This window comes from Pinus tabuliformis, chromosome 6 (assembly GCF_031772625.1).
Source record: "Pinus tabuliformis cultivar Carrire ecotype Pingquan chromosome 6, CPIR1, whole genome shotgun sequence".
Lineage (NCBI taxonomy): Eukaryota > Viridiplantae > Streptophyta > Pinopsida > Pinales > Pinaceae > Pinus > Pinus tabuliformis.
In genome coordinates, this window is record NC_142292.1 from 1,754,661,923 (window position 1) to 1,754,679,915 (window position 17,993).

The window sequence follows — 17,993 nt, forward strand, 5'->3', positions numbered from 1 at the left end:
TATGTACGCGTGTATTTAAATGTCACGTTGTATGTTTGCAAGTAACATGGATCACTACTTCTATCTTGATAAGCATGATCAAGGGAAAAGGATCTCCTCCTTTGAAAGGATGTTGGAAGGCATAAGTCACACTAGACGAAATCAACATAATATGTTCTCATATGAAATATGAGGTAGTTGACTACAATTAAGGAACTCTGATTGGAAGCTCATGGGAAGGGAATGTGAAGAACGGAAGGAAGAGATCCTGAGATATGAAACCATGATAAACGTAATCAACATCCAAAAGACCAAGAAAGATTTGACTAGGAAATCTCTCGAAAAGATATGAAGGCTCCGATGGAGGTCTGAAAAATATGGAGACCCTTGACAATGGATATCTTTGGGAGACGTGTCAACATGCAAGATGTTGATGCACACTGGAAGATGTCATGATGAAAGACCATCACAAAGGTAATTTTGATTTAAGTGTTCATTTCTTATTTTTGAACAAATATCTGGATGGGCTTATGCAGGACTGCCAAAAGGAAGAATTGTGGATGACTTCCAAGAGGACCATATAGAAGGATGTAAGATCCTTCAGGAAAATATGAAATGAAGAAAGCAGCATGACATGAAGCAAGCCAAATAAATATTGATGAATCACTTTCTGCTGAAAGGAATGATGACATGACTGACTCATGGATGAAAGTGATGGATGGTTTGTGCCCTATGTAGAAGCCACAAAAGATGAAGACTCCTGGACAAAGAAATTCATGACATCGAAGGAAGGAGCTCTTCAAGCAGTTGGTCGAGGAGTTGTTGTAGGTCCCTAATTAAGAGGGATCCTGAAAGCAAGTTTCTTACTTGGAAGAAACTTGGAAATTCCTAAGCCAAGAGGGAGCTTAGGTACATTCCTTCCGTAGGAATGAGTACATTTTGTTATTGGAATTGATATGTCCTCCCTAATTGAGAGGGAGAGATAGACACATCATTTTGGTCTTCACCTGGGAAGACAGAATGGAGGATTGGGTAATCATCTGGTATCTGATACTCTTTGAGGAGGAGATAGGGCATCCAAGATAAGAGTAGTCATGGACCAATATTCTTTGAGGACTGGCTATCCAAGATAAGAATAGTCCAAAGAAGGTCATACTCTATGAACACCCGGGTGGAGTATGTACCTTGAGAAACAATGATTTTGGTGTCTATGAATCAATGGTCTTACCAGCATTGTGCTCTTATCATCTGGATAGAGTTGTTAGTCAAGGCCTTGCTATGTGACAATGTTGGTTGATATGATGCTAGACAGATGGGTTACCAATCCAATTCTTCTTATGAGAAATTCTTCAGATTAAGAATGACCAAGTACCATTATGAATACCTCCCTAGTTAAGAGGGAGTGTTGAAAAGTGTAACTAGGTTCGATCTTCATAATGACATGTAATTGTGACTTTTGTAAATGATGTAATGAAAAAAATAAAATTATTTTTGTAAGCCTTGCTTCATGGGTTTCATGAGCAACTGATTTTATTTTAGATGGCTCCCATTGAGAGCCTTAGGATTGGTCATTAAAAGTCAAAGAGTCTATATCATGTATGAAGAACCCTTCTTGGGGATATAACAATCTATAATGTGTCTAAATAGCCCTCCAACGACAAGCACACAATCATCTTCCTATGTCGGCCTGCAAGATGAAATAATAACTCATGTCAGCTTAGTTATATGGAGACACATCTATTCAAGATGTCATGTCGGCTTAATATATGGACCAACCACTATAAATAGGGTGAACATACTTCGCATTTCCACAGTCATATTTTCACATATCTCTGTGATTTCGGATGGGTAATAACAGAAGAAAGTTTGGATGGATATGTCTGAGATTTCAGTGAAGAAATGACAGAAAGGGAGGTTCGGATTACCTCCAATTCGGATAGATATCTCAGTGAAGGCTTCAGTTTAAAGGCTGCAGTTGAAGGCTACAATTATGTGGGAGGAAAAAGGGAATTCAGATCCCTCTAAGATTCAGATCACAAGGACAGTGATAATGTGACAAGTTCGGATGTCTAGTCATGAACAGGAATGAGGGACAGCTAGTAAAATGATAAGGGAGTAGCAAAGTGTAAGGGCTGAAGAGAATCTCAGATCTCTCTTAGAACTCGGATCACAGAATAGAGGAGGTATCCCTGAATTCGGATCACAGTGACCAGTCTAGATCAAGTCATTACATGAAGTTCAGATCTCTGCTAGGAAGAGGTCTCAAGGATTCAGAGCTATCTTTGATGACATGACAGTTCATTGTCATGAGAAGAGATGATCTCAGTTTATGCTATGAAGAAGGTTGAAGTGGAAGAGAAGATGGAAAAAGGATGTGTGTCTTGGTCTTGGAGAGGCTACTAGGTCAAGGGTCTTGGTATTGGCATTCATCAATTGGAATCTCTATAAGAAGAATTTGTGTGGGTTTTCCTCTCAAAGAGTGAGAGGTTTTGGCCCTGGCTCATAGCCTACATATTGTGTCTCTTGTCTATTTATGTTCAAGCATTGGTTAGTGTTTGATGAAGAAGAACATTAATAATCTAACAAGGAGAAGATCCTAATCTAAATAAGTAAAAAGCATTCACAAACAGTCACTAATAAAAGAGAAATCATCTAATGCTAATGCCCTAGATTTCTCAATAGTTCCCTAGCCTGTAACGACAATGGGGTTTATGTTTTTAGCTTTGTTAGTACATATTGTCTACATACGATGTCAAAGGTCGAGATGTGTTCCCTCCCTCTGTACGTTCGTTTGTCTATGATGTAATTTTGCCTCTTGAAGTAATAAGAAGCATTTTAATCTACAAAAAAATTATATTAAGTATTCATACAAATTAAATGGTTTATAATTAATGTCAAACATAATATCAACTATTATAAAAATTATAAACATAAATTAAATTAAAGTGACACGAACTATTTAGATTCGTTTATAAAGTGAATTAGATTCAAGAATTTAATAAGTTAAACCATTCGAGACTAAAAGTTTGGGATTCGGTCATTTAAAATTCGCATAATGAGTTTTTGCTAGCGTTATAATTTTATGTTAAACCTGGTCGGTTAATAAATAATTGTGTGATTCAACAATGGGTTTTCTAAAGCCCCAAGGGTTAGCTCAATTGGTCGAGTTCTCGCCGTTAAAGCACCTTGTTAATGGGAGGTCACAGGGTCAATTCTCCTCAACGCCCTCAGGGTTAGGCTCTGCTAATAAGCCGACGGGATGTGATCCCTTCGAGTGGATCTACCCCGATATTTCCTTGGAAAAAAAAAACGAGTTTTTCAATAATATTTCAAACGTCCTAACAGACATTTATTAACACGTTTGTGCATGTTGTTGTCTAACCAGCACAACTTCCTTTTCCTTTTCAAACTCTTCGATCAAGCCGCACTTTTACAGGTCTCTCTTACTAGGAATGGTCCATTCTTCAAAAGCGGGTCTTAAGGTTAAATGTTCCGATAGACATTTATTGGCAGGTCTACACATCTTGTTACCCATCTGGTCTGACAGACACACCTTCCTTTGCAAACTCTTCAATCATACTGCAATAGAACACATTTGATTTTGTAGGCCTTGCTTACTATGAAGTATCCACTCTTCGAAAGCGGCTCTTAAAGTGCACTTAGCGTATCTTGGCAGATCTGAATCTGAATCCATATTCGATCCACAGATCCGGTAACATAGTGTCTAGTCGTTTGTGTATTTGGACTTTCTGCATTTGTACTAAGAACTAGGTGCCTTAAGCCCAACAATAGATTGCACAAAGTGCTCTGAGTAAAACATGCATTTAAAGAAATCCTTAACAGAATATGGGGCCCCTCAGATGAAGAAGTTAAATGGATTGATCATCTGCGTACAATTTTTTGGAATTGCATGTGTTGAAACTTTATTTGAAAGCCATCGTTTTAGGGGACTTGTGAATGCATTTTACTTCTTGGATTAGGATCTTCTTTTCTTTATGTTATTATAGTATTCTTCTTCATCAAACAATTACCAATCCATAAACCATAAAGAGACAAGAGACACACAATGTAGGCTATCAGCCAGGGCCAAAACCTCTCCAACTTGAGAGGAAAACCCAAACAAATTTTTCTTTTTATAGAGACTTCAATTGACAAATACCAAGATCAAGACCGTTGACCACAACCCCTCCAAGATCAAATCAACCTCTTTGAAGTTTGTACAAAGACAACTTACAAGCCTTCCAATGATGATGGCTTCTCCTTCGACCTTCTTTTCGGACCTACAACCTCTTGTATGCACTGCAGAAACCCTAGATAATCTGTGTAGTCAAAATAATGGGGAGAATGCCTTCCTTTCTTCTTCGCTTGATGAGATACCTTTACTTCAACCCCTCGGCCTCCAAGATTACTCCTCCTCCATAGAAATTCAGCCTTCTATGAAGATTGTGATCTTTTCCTCTTGACAATCGAGAAGTGTGCCCTAGTTGCAGATCACACGTATGGAAAACAAACCCAAACAGTTTTGCTTTTCATCCTTCCTATCCTTGTTGTTCCTTCGCTATAGAATGAGACTCCTTCTCCTTGCTAGATCGAACTTTTGTGTTGTCTTCTTCGTGTCCTTTGAGAGAGGTCGAGTTCTCTTTATATAGGCTTTGTTGGGCTTCCAAAATAGGCCGACATCTCTTGGCAGGCCGACTTGATGAAGTTTCTAGGCCGACTTGACTTGTGGTTTGTATCCTTGATCTTGAAGGGTTTCCTTTACAATTTTAGACTCACATTGACTCAAACAAATATGTAACATACCCAAGAAGGGTCCTTCATACATGATATTGACTCAATTTGACTTTATGGCCAATCCTAAGGGCTCACAACAAGAGTCATTACTAAAAATAAAATTCCTTGCTCATGAAACCCATGAGATAAGCATTACAATAATAATTTTATTTTTCTTCTTTACATCAAATATAGAAAATCACAATTTACACGTCATTATGAAGACCGAACCTAGTTACACTTTTCAACACTCCCCATTAACTAGGGAGGTATTCATAATGGTACTTGGTCATTCTCAATCTAAAGAATTCTCATAGGAAGAGTCGGATTGGTAACCCCTCTGTTGAGCACCATATCAATCAGCGTTGTCACATAGCAAGGCCTTGACTAACAGCTCTATCTCTTCACAAGATCTGAGCTCAATGTTGGCGAGGCCAACGATGTATGGACACCCTCATCATTGTCTCGCTCAAAACATACCCCACCTGCGTTCTCAAGGTGTGTTCCACCAGAACTATTCTTATATTGGATTCCCAGTCCTCAAAGAATATCGGTCATCTACGACTACTCTTATCTTGGATGCCCTAACTCATCATCAAAGAGCATCAGAGGCCAGATGTTTACCTAATCCTCCATTTTGTCTTCCCAAGTGAAGACAAGAAAGATGTGTTTATCTCTCCCTCTTAAGTAGGGAGGACATATCTATTCCAATGAAGGAATGTACTCATTCCTACGGAAGGAATGTACCTAAGCTCCCTCCTGGTTTAGGAATTTTGCTTCCAAGTTTCTACCAAGTAAGAAATGTGTTTCTAGGCTGCCTCTTAATTTGGGACCTACAGCAACTCCTCAAGTGGAGATGACAGGACAACGAACAGCTTGAAGAACTCCTCCTCATGATGTCATGAACTTCCTTTCGTTAATCAGGAGTCTTCATGTTTTGGGACTTCTTTGTAGGGCACAAACCATCCATCACTTTCATCCATGAGTTAGTCATGTCATTATTCCTTTCATTAGAAAGTGATCTATCAATTCTTATCTGGCCTTCCTTCATGCCATGTTGCCTTCTTCATGTCATGCTTCCTTAAGGATCTTTCATCCTACTATATGGACATCATGGGTGGAAGATATCCATAGATCTTCCCTTGGCAGTCCTGCACAAGCCCATCCAGATATCATTCAAAAATAAAGGAATGAACATTAAATCAAAATTACCTTTGTGATGATCTTTCATCATGACATCTTCTAGTTTTGCAACAGCATCCTGCATTGACACATCTCCCAAAGATATATGTTGTCAAGGGTCTCTTTCTTTTTTAGACTTCACAAGAGTCCTCATATCTTTCATGGAGATATCCTAGTCAAATCTCTTAGTCCTCGATGTTGATTGCCTTCTTCATGGTTTGCACATTCCACGATCTCTTTCTTTCTTTCTTCACACATTTTCTTCCCAGGAACTTTTAATCAGAGTTCCTCCAATCACGGTAAACCACCTCATATTTCATATGAGGATATATTATGTTGATTTCATCTAGACAATGTGTGACTCATGCTTTCCTGCATCCTTTCAAAGGAGGAGATCCTTTCTTTTGATCATGTTCTCGAGATAGAGCATTTATCCATGTTTACCTGCAACCATATGACATGACTCTACAATATCAAATGTAAGCAAACATACCTCATTTTCTTTTATGTCATTCAAACTTCCTTTAGCAGCTTCCTTGATTGAAAGAACTTCAATCCCTTGATCTGCTTCACCTCTTTCGTCATCATACCATCATCCCATGAATTCCACAAGTTTGGAATTCTTAATGAATCATGAAACCCTTGCTTCCTTTTGATTGGTGAACCTTCCGACAAAGATTCCAATAGAGGATTTTGAGTATCCTCATCCAGCATATGTTTCTTTTTTATAGATGTATGATGAGCCTTGTACTAGATGACCTTTTCTTTCTTTTCCATAAGTAACACCTATGTTACAAATAAGGTTTCCAAGAGCTATATCCTTCCATGGGTGATTGCCATGGACTTCAATGTCAACCATCTTTCATGCTTCTCTATGATGATGTCACGAGCTCTTGCTTTCAATGCTTCTATGATGCCACGATGCATCCCATCATTTTTCTTAGTGAATCATGATAGCCATATCTTACAACAGAAGACTTGAGAACAAGCACTTGAAAAGAACTTAGGTGAGGAAGGCTATCTCAGTCACAGTAGAGATCTCTTACTGCCTCTTTCTTGGATTTCTTCCTTTCAGCATCCTCCACTTCTTTGATGATATGGGCTTCTTCTCTTCCTCTTTTGATATTGTCCTTCTTGATCTTAGGACAATCTCTCTTGTAATGCCCATATTCTTGACATGCATAGCATTGAATCTTAACCATGTTTTCTTGAGAACTATTCTTCTTGAACTTCCCTTTCCTCTTGGTAAATGTTTGGCCCCTTTCACTTGGTCCTTCATCACTTTTTGCCTTCAACATGTCTTCTTCTATCTTGCATAGAAACCACAAGTTGTTGAATGGGATAGCTTCCTTCTCCTTATGGGCATTTGATACGAGGTTACCTTGTTCATTAGTTAATGCATTTAGAACAATGGAGACCATTTCTTTATCAGATATCATCTCTCCTAGATCTTGTAGTTGAGTTCTTATTTGAGATGCTTTTGAGAGACATGTAGATATCCCTTCATCCTTTGATACCTTCAATTTGTATAGATCAGATCTAAGTGATATGATCTTTCTTATCGCACTTTTAAAGAATAGTTCTACCAGCTTATCATATATCTCTTTTGATGTCTCCAGCTCTGCTATATAGGGAATGAGGGGATACACCATAAGAATCTCTTGAGCCCATATATCCCTTTCCATGTATTCAGATAGTGCTTCTCCTTCGGATGGTTTGGAGACTTTTCCATTGACATGATCAATAACTTCATTTTCTTCGAGGACTATGTCTATCCTCCTTTTCCATGCAAGGAAGTTTGATGACCCAACCAGCTTATAGATCTCCTTGCAAAATGAAGTCATTTTACTAGATTAGTTTATAAAAAAAAGTACTTACTTGTCAAGTGAAGATACCTTCAGTTTGTATAGATCGGATCTAAGTGATATGATCTTTCTTATCACACTTTCAGAGAATAGTTCTACCAGCTTATCATATATCTCTTTTGATGTCTCCTGCTCTGTTATATAGGGAATGAGGGGATACTCCATAAGAATCTCTTGGGCCCTTAGATCCCTTTCCTTGTATTCAGATAGTGCTTGTCCTTCAGATGATTTAGAGACTTTTCCATTGACATGATCAATAACTTCAATTTGCATAGATCAGATCTAAGTGATATGATCTTTCTTATCGCACTTTCAGAGAATAGTTCTACCAGCTTATCATATATCTCTTTTGATGTCCCCAACTCTACTATATAGGGAATGGGGGGATACTCCATAAGAATCTCTTGAGCCCTCATATCCCTTTCCATGTATCCAAATAGTGCTTGCCCTTCGGATGGTTTAGAGACTTTTCCATTGACATGATCAATAGCTTCATTTTCTTCGAGGACTATGTCTATACTCCTTTTCCATGCAAGGAAGTTCGATGGCCCAACCAGCGTATAGATCTCCTTGCAAAATGAAGTCATTTTACTAGATTAGATTAAAGAAGAAAAGGTACTTACTTGTCAAGTGAAGATAGAATCTCCAACTTAATCCCTTTGTTGATGATGATTGATGAAGATGTCTTCATGCTTCTTGGATGATCTTCTTCTAGTCCTTGCTTCAATAAAAAGGAGATTGCCTTTTTGATGATGACAACGCCTTTTGTTCTAGCTTCTTTTGGATGAGTAGTCTTTTAAGATACTTTCCACTCAAAGATTAAGTGTGGATCCCAAGAATGCTTCTTTGATTGAATTAGGGTTTTGCTTCAAGATAATAATGTGATCTGTTAAGTTTAGGTATGTTCTATGCTTAGAGCAATTTAATTCAATTTTCATAGTTAGCTCAATATATTTTCCAGATTAGCAATCACAACAGCATTAAAGTAAACTGCAAATAGAACATAAACATAAATCGCAGAAGACAAGCCAAGACAAGAGGACACAAGATGTGGCGCTAGCCAGGGACAAACACCAATGTGGGGAAACCCTTGATCAATTCTTCTTATATGTTCTTCAATAGTTCAGCAGAGAAAGAGAGAGATAGTACATTTACAACAGAAGTCAACACTTCGACTTTCTAGATAAGAGAATAGATCATCTCTACATGAGATCAGTTGAAGACATGCTGCTTCAACTAATTCTCCAAGGTGATTCCATCACCATGCTGCACCCATCACTGTGTTGCACCTCATCATCATGCTGCATCCGTCACTGTGTTGCACCCAATCACTGAACTGCTCTTATCACTATGCTCCTCCCATCACCGAGCAGCACCCAACTATTACTATGTTGCACTTCATTGTTGTCTCTAATACCATGCTGCATCCAACTACTGCATCTAACCATATTGTCTAACATGCTGACCACACAAGCAGTCACATCAACCTTCATTCCTTATCCTTGTGAAACCCTTAACACAATATGTTGCTGACTATGGCCTGTGGCCTAGCCCAGCAGCAAGCAAGATTGTCATACAGTACTCAGCTATTACCCTTGAAGAACAATGTCTACCAATCAACCTTATAGTTGCACAGTCATGCCCAGAACTGATCTCAAATGTGTCACGCTATCATCTACAGCAATGTGACATAGATCTGACTTTCCTTAAAGCGTCTAAGGGTTCATTCCTTACAAAGTTATGGACCTCTTAAACTTCATCATTTGGCTGATAGGGTCCTCTCCAATTGCGGCCAAGATGACCTCCTTGAGGGCTGAGACTAGGGTAGTATTTGGCCCTACTTGGACTGCGGTTTGAAGCATAAATGACAGTTGCTCGAAACCTTTATTTCGATGGCTATAACCTTCACCTTTTACTGCGGGGCTAGGGCAAATAGATGCCTCTTTGAAACTGCAGATTAGGCTGAGTGTTTAGATAGTGGATGAGGAAACTTTTAGGCAGCGTATGGTGACTCTCTTTGACTGCTAGAGATCTCCTCGAACTGTGGCCAAGTCTTTCCATTATTAGCGGCTAGGTTAAGGCTCTAGTCCTCCCAATAGGACTGCGGCTAGGGCTTGCATTTACAGCAGTCAGGGCACATAAGAACCCTCTTTAAACTGCGTCCTAGAACAGTTTGTTAGGGCAGCGTTAGGGCATCATTTAGGCTTATTCTTGTTGTGTAGGAAGGTCACGTTTAGGGCAGCGTAGAACCTTACTTAGATGACAGCATTAGGCTTCTACCATACCAGCGTTAAGGCTTCATATGAAACCTTCCTCCCTGACTGCGTGAGCCTTCTTCTTGCTGCATATTAGATTTCTCCATCAGGGCAGCGTAGAGCCTTGTCCACGACAGCTTCTAGGGCATCTTCTATTAGGGCAACGTATCACATAGGGCACTCCCTCTAGATATCATCTTCATCAAACCCAAAACAAAATGAAGAGAGATCTCAAGAGTGAGTGTGTGAAATGACTTGAAGGCCACCTCTATTTATACTAAAATGTTGAGCACAAGTGGGTTTATTTGGTTGTTGGCCAACCTTAACGAATTGTCCCATAACACTAATAAATTCATATCTCCATAAATACTTATCGAAATCGAATGATCTTTAGATCAATCCTACACCTCTCGATGAGAGGGATCCAAGAAAAATATCAGCTGCAATTAATAAGATGACCGACATGGAGTTTGGCCCTAGTTGCCAATTTTAACATGATCTTTGTCCTTGAAGTGCTTATTTTGGATGAATAGATTTCAAGTTGCTTGGATTTGTAGACTTCTTCAACTTGAGTAGATGTAGGGTCTTTGTGGTCCTTTTCTTTGATGATGGCTTGAGTGAGGACCCCAAGACTTCTTCTTTGATCTAGGGTTTCGACACTTGTAGATCTTGAATTCAAGATGCTTTTTGGATGAGATGATCTTTTAGATCTGCCTTGATGCCCTTCTAGAGTTTCGATCCTTGAATGTTTAAGTGTCTCTTGATGAGCTACCCTTCCTTGATTTGTTACCTTACCTCTGATACCACGTTGAGAGCTCTAGGGCATAGCAATTAGGTGATTTCTCTATAATAGATAATTGTTTGTGAATGCTTTTTACTTCTTGGATTAGGATCTTCTTTTACTTATGTTATTATAGTGTTCTTCTTCATCAAACAGTTACTAATGCATAAACCATAAAGAGACAAGAGACACAAAATGTAGGCTATCGGCTAGGGCCAAAACCTCTCCAACTTTAGAGGAAAACCCGAACAAATTCTTCTTCTTATTGAGACTTCAATTGACGAATACCAAGACCAAGATCAAGACCCTTGACCACAACCCCTCCAAGATCAAATCAACCTCTTTGCACAAAGACAACTTACAAGCCTTCCAATGATGATGGCTTCTCCTTCGACCTTCTTTTCAGACCTGCAACCTCTTGTATGCACTGCAAAAACCCTAGATAATCTGTGTAGTCAAAATAATGGAGAGAATGCCTTCCTTTTTTCTTCATGTGATGAGATACCTTTACTTCAACCACTCGGCCTACAAGATTACTACTCTCCTCCACTGAAATTCAACCTTCTATGGTCACTGTGATCTTTGCCTCTTGACAGCGAAGAAGTGTGCCCTAGTTGCAGATCACATGTATGGAAAACAAACCCAAACAATTTTATTTTTCGTCCTTCCTATCCTTGATGTTCCTTCGCTATAGAATGAGACTCCTTCTCCTTGCTAGATCAAACTTTTGTGTTGTCTTCTTCATGTCTTTTGAGAGAGGTCGAGTTCTCTTTATATAGGCTTTGTTGGGCTTCCAAAATAGGTTGACATCTCTTGGCAAGCCGACTTGACTTGTGGTTTGTATCCTTGACCTTGGAGGGGTTTCCTTTACAATTTTAGACTCACATTAACTCAAACAAATATGTAACATACCCAAGAAGGGTCCTTCATACATGACATTGACTCAATTTGACTTTATGGCCAATCCTAATGGCTCACAGTGGGAGCCATTACTAAAAATAAAATTCCTTATTCATGAAACCCATGAGACAAGCATTACAATAATAATTTTATTTTTGTTCTTTACATCAAATACATAAAATCACAATTCACGCGTCATTATGAAGATAGAACCTAGTTACACTTTTCAACGAACATTGACCTTGTTCTTCCTCACCATTTCCAGAGTATGACATTGTATCATAATCATTAACTTGTATGTAATCTTGAAGATTAGGTGTGATGTTGTTTTTAGTAAGTTTAAGTTCTTGTTCTTGACTTTTGTGTTTCAAGAACAACTTTTTGTTAAGTTGGTTGTTCAATTCCACGTTAAAGGCAATCTCATTAAAAAAGATATGAGATATTATGATCCCAAGGCTCAATAAAAATTAAGGGAAATCTTACTATCCTTTAGGTAGAAGTGAGTCATTTTCCCATTGCACTGTATCTTTGTAATAGGTTCTTTTGTATGAATATAAGTAGCATTTTCTTAGCCTAGGGGGTAGCTCAACTTATTGTCACCAGTGTTGTTAGGGGATTTGACTAGTTTCGTGCCAGCAGGTGCCTAGTTCGAAGCCCCAAGGGAGAAGCGTAGGTTTACTGAGCAAGGGTGAATCATCCCTTGGGTTTCCCTATGAGGTTTTCCTTGGGAAAAAAATAACTTGATTTTCTCAAAGAAAAATTAATTGACACAAAAATAAACCACCCCTCAACAAACCTAATATTTAAATATCAGCAATGATCAGGGAAAATCAGTGTTTCACAGGGACACGTCCCCCGAGGGTGGGTTGCACACACCCGAGACGAGGGTACTCCTAGGGAAACGTTTCCCCACATCCCCTTTTTGGGGAGACATGGGGAGACATGGGGAGACACAGGGAGAAACGTTTCCCTGTGTGGGGTACGCGTCTCCTCAAAAGGGGTGCTTCTGGGTGCACCCCCTCAAAAGGGGGAGACCCAAAAGCACCCCTTTCGAGGGGGGGACTCCTAGAAGTGCCCATTTTGAGTTTCAAGAACTTTTGTGTGGGGAAGCCTAATATTCAAGCCTATGGCCCTATTATTTCTATGCAATTCATGATAATGTTAAATTCTTAAAGTAAAAGTGACATTCTCCTTTATCTTTCATTTTCATCCTTTTACTTAAATTTTTCACATTACCATGAAATGACTCAGGATGTTTGAGAGTGGTTTTGACCTCATTGGATTTCATATGGAGAAAGTAAAATTTTAGATCTCACACAAAATCCAGTAGACTTAATAGTTTTTCAAGAGTTCAAGATCGAGGGGATTGCAACATTTCCATTAAATTTTGTCATGTACAAGGGTATGGGAATAGTATTTAATCAAGAGCACCAAGCCCTTTATGTACCTTGATGTTAGTGGCATTGGTTGTCAAACTCCTCTATCATGACCCTACTAAAAATGTACCCATCACTCAAACAAAATTTTGACTTGACATGCTACATTTTTCCTATCTTATTTTAATGCTTAGAGAGTGATACTAATTAAAAAGATCCCAATATAGGTAATGATTTTGATGATAAGTAGGTATTTGTTGTAGCATGACTTTTTTTTGTGCTAGAAGCCTTCTAGAGCCTAGTTGTTGATGTATTTTCAGTTCATAGATGGATTGTACTCGGTACTATTTTGGTTATGTGCACCCTTACATGCTATATAAATGAGAACTTTTGCTTATTTGTGTATAAATGGTTTGGATTTATCTGGATGCACATGAATATATAAGTTTTACTTTAAAATTTGAATATTTTAGATGTTTTTGGTTGACTGGTTTTTGGTTTGGGATTTTACTGGTTCCGGTCTAGTTCCAACCCATTATCAGTTCAAAGGAATTTCTGGTTCGATCACCGATTCGGTTCTGATAACATTGGTATCTACTAAAGTCTATTTTGCTTAGTACTAATTAGATTCTAGAATGATGAATGATAAATTTAATTTTTAAATAAATGTAAATTCTAGAATGATGAATGATGAATGATAAATTTAATTTCTAAATCAATGTAAATTCTAGAATGATGAATGATGAATATGGATCAATATATTTCATTATTGAATCTTGTGGTGTATGGATGAATGATGCATCTACCAGTATGAACAATGAATATGGATAAGTGTGTTTCATTATTTAATTTAATTATGTGTGGATAGGTACATTTATGCTTTCATTATTGAATATGAATTTGAAATATATATACATATATATATATATATATATATATATATATATATACCCCGATGTCTCCCTGTCCCCCCTAATTTTCCCTAAAATTTGAGGGTAGTCCCACACACACCTGTGTGTCTCACCGCACCCACGTCCCCCGTCTCAGAGTCTTGGTGGAACAATGGGGAAAATTGACTGATCATTTTTGTTTATTTTCATAATCTAGATGGTTGCATAAATAAAAGGGAAAGCAAATCTTCTAACGAATCCAATCTTCAAAGAAAATCCACTGTGAAATGTTGTGACCACGCAACAAAGTCAAAATTATTAAGTTCCTTGTGACGCACACAGGAGGCAGTTTTCATTCACAAACCTGGCTAAGTTTCAAGCTGCTGCAATACCATATAGGATGCTATAAGAGAGTGCAAACGATTTTCTAAAAAGTCATTTTTTGCAGCATATCTGCACGATGGAATTCAATTGCTGAAAAGTTACACTACAAAAGCAATATGTTTGAAAAACCACTACTAAACATCTACTTTCAAGGTGTGAAAACAAGAAAATGATGGCTAAGTTATGACTCAACTACCTACATGCTAAGTCACCGGGTTCGGCGAATTTGAATGTTGAAATTCAAAATTCACCGAACCGAAAGCCAAATCGAATTTGTTCGTTTAATTTCGTTGGAAATTTTAAAATTAAACACAAACGTGAACCTGAATATAATATTCAAATGGATTCAGCGAGGGTTTAATCATATTTAAAATTTGTTCATTTAAATTCACCAGAAAAATTCAAATTGAACACAAATGCAAACCTGAAATTAATATCTAATGAGCTCAGCAAGGGTTTAATCATTTTTTTTAAATAGGGACATCAATTCTTGAAGCCTTCATTCTGTATAGTTCAAATCGAAGTGTAGAGATATGTAAAAAAAAAATTACATAACTTAAAAAGTTTTAAATAATCATAATTTAAATTAATATACCTTATTTATTTATCACAATAGCTATATATCTATGTTGCATGAGTTTTTGGAACGTGGGAACGTTGGGAACTTGGGTACAGGTGTCTGGAACGGCTAGACGTTTCCCCGAAATTTACAACAAGCGGCTAATCGGGAGCGTAATATTATATAACAATAAAAAATATAAATATAAAAATATAAAATATTTTTTTAATTATATAATTTATATAATAATCAAAATTAATATTGAATCAAAAAATTCAAATATTAAAATCAATTTAAATATATAAATAATAAATACATAATCTCTCTTCGTCTTATATATAAATATATTCTCTAGGTGTCTCTCTCCTCAAGTCTCTCCCTTTTATATATATAAAATGTCAAGTTCATTATCAGTTCTCTGACATGTTTCTCTAGTTATTCTCAAGAGAAAAAACAACTCTAATGTTTACGCATTGACTGCCACATACAATATGCACACACAATCTTCTGTGATACATATACATAAACAGCAAAAAAAATACTCATCAGTATGACATCCCAGATATCGCCCTTATGTTGAGGTGCCACACGCTTCCTTAACCCATCAAGGGATTGCTCCAGTTTCTCAATTAAGGATATCAGTGTTAAGGATGTCTTTGGCCTTTCATCCTACTAAGGTTTCAACATAGGCTCATGTTTTGTGGGCAGTTCAGCATATTTCTCTATAGGCTTTGTATTCCCCAACCCCAGGGAATGTCGGAACTCCAAAAGAATCAATCTTCAAAGCTCCCGGAACTTTCCCCAGCTCCCATTGCAGCTCCCACTGAAAAGGTAACATTCCCATACAGTTCCAAAGCTCCCGAAAGCGCGGGAACCATCGAAACAGGTTTCCCACCTCTCGGGAACGGTTCCGGTGTAACAGAGCTATTTATTAATAATTATATATAAATTTCAATATACTTATACATTAAGATTAACCAACAAAATATATATATATAGCACATAATAATTTGAAATTTTATATAATCATAATTGAAATTTATATAATTTATTTATTCATTAATATATAATAATATATAAGGGGAGGCAAGAGCGAGAGAGCTTATTTACAGCCCCGAAGAACAAGCAGTTTACAGCTTCGCGTGGGGCTTAGGAATAGCAACAAACAACCAAGCCGAATTCTGGGCACTTTGGAAAGGAATGGACATTGTCATAAGCAAAGGAATAAAGAAATTAAAAGTTCTCAAAGACTGTATGGTCGCTATAAGGCACATCTCCAAGGCAGTATCAGGTAGCCTCTCTAGTCTCCCTCCAATCGCTCATAGGATAGCCCTGCAGTGCTTAAATTTTGAAGAAATTACACTCCAGCATATCCTTATAAATTTAAATGACGAGGCGGATAAGCTTGCCAAGCTAGGCTCGCAGCTAGAGCAAGGGATTATCAAATTTCAGGATGGAGTAAGGTCTACAGCTCCAATCCAGTGATTCCAAATGAATTTAACGAGAAAAACAGGGAGCTCGCTTCGATCGAAGTTCATGATAATCGAAAAAAAAGGAATAAATGTCAGGCACCAGGTGGAATTCCATTTCTGGGCACTTTGGAAAGGAATGGACATTGTCATAAGCAAAGGAATAAAGAAATTAAAAGTTCTCAGAGACTCTATGGTCATTATAAGGCAGATCTCCAAGGCAGTATCAGGTGGCCTCTCTAGTCTCCCTCCAATCGTTCATAGGATAGCCCTGCAGTGCTTAAATTTTAAGAAATTACCCTCCAGCATATCCTTATAAATTTAAATGGCAAGGCGGATAAGCTTGCCAAGCTAGGCTCACAGCCAGAGCAAGGGATTATCAAATTTCAGGATGGAGTAAGGTCTAGGGCTCCAATCCCGTGATTCCAAATGAATTTAATGAGAAAAACAGGGAGCTTGCTTCGATCGAAGCTCATGATAATCGAAAAAAGGAATAAATGTCAGGAACCAGTTGGAATTCCATTTCCTTGGCATTGTCTTCTCAAGCAGACAGCCATGTGGTTGTCATAGTCTCGAAACGTTGCAACTCTTGCATGCGGGCGATAACAACTGGATTAAAAAGCCTGGAGGATGGTGGTGTTTTAATGCAAAGCAGACTCTTCAATTGATGTTGAGGATCCACCTGAAATTTCCAGATGCCTTGAACATTAATGCACCAGAGCGATCCCACTGCGCGAGGGTTATCTGCATGGCAGGGGAGGATGATTGGAGATCTCGCTTGCGGGTTGAATTAATGCTTCTTCTTAGGGAGATTCATACCTGGCGAGCGTGTGCAATAATAAATAGGATGAACAGCAGAGCATTTGCTACAGTTGCTTCTTTCCCTCTACGCTTAATTGGCCCGTTAAGGAAATGGACAATTATTATGGCAGCCATGGAGAGCCAAGATGTTGAAGGGGAAATGTCCCGCTGGAAGAAGTTTGCAGAGAAGTTGTTTAGAATTCTGATGGGTATGTCTGAATTGGTCAACAAGAGGTTAGAGTTTGTGGAGAGGGAAAGGGTTGAGAGGTGCAAGATTATGGACCTCAAATTTGAGTGGTTACAAAGCTCGAATGGAGAGGAGGCTCGTCGGTCTGGAGGCAGAGATTCTCTTGCTGAAGACTCAATCACGTGAAGTCGCATGGAGCACCGACGATGATGACTTGCAGGGCTTCTCCAACCTGGCAATGAAACTCTAGAAGGCTGGCGTTGAAGAAGCATCACTTGGTGAAGGACAAGCTCATGGCAAACAGGTAGCAAGGGGAAACAAATCAAAAGCAGGCCGCTTTGGGGTTCCTTAATTAAATATATTGTAAATTTGAACTATTTTTGGGTCAGTTTTGTAAAGTTTATGAGCAATATCAGTGCAAAATCATAGTGAAAAAAGCCCGTAGAGGCAAGAAAAATTTGATGTGGTTGTACAGGAATGTTGAAGCAGCTGAAGTAACAGAGGCATGTAAATGGTTTTGGCCATGAAAACCAGTATTTTTAATATAAATGATAGCATTTCTGTTTAAAATAAATATATATATAGATATATA

General features: G+C 38.2%; 1 protein-coding gene across 1 annotated transcript in view; it reads right to left on the bottom strand.

Annotated features, from left to right (window-relative positions):
• The window catches only part of CLPR1 (CLP protease proteolytic subunit 1), a 145,454-nt gene that overhangs the window by 62,755 nt on the left and 64,706 nt on the right, over window positions 1-17,993 (bottom strand). The window lies entirely within an intron of this gene.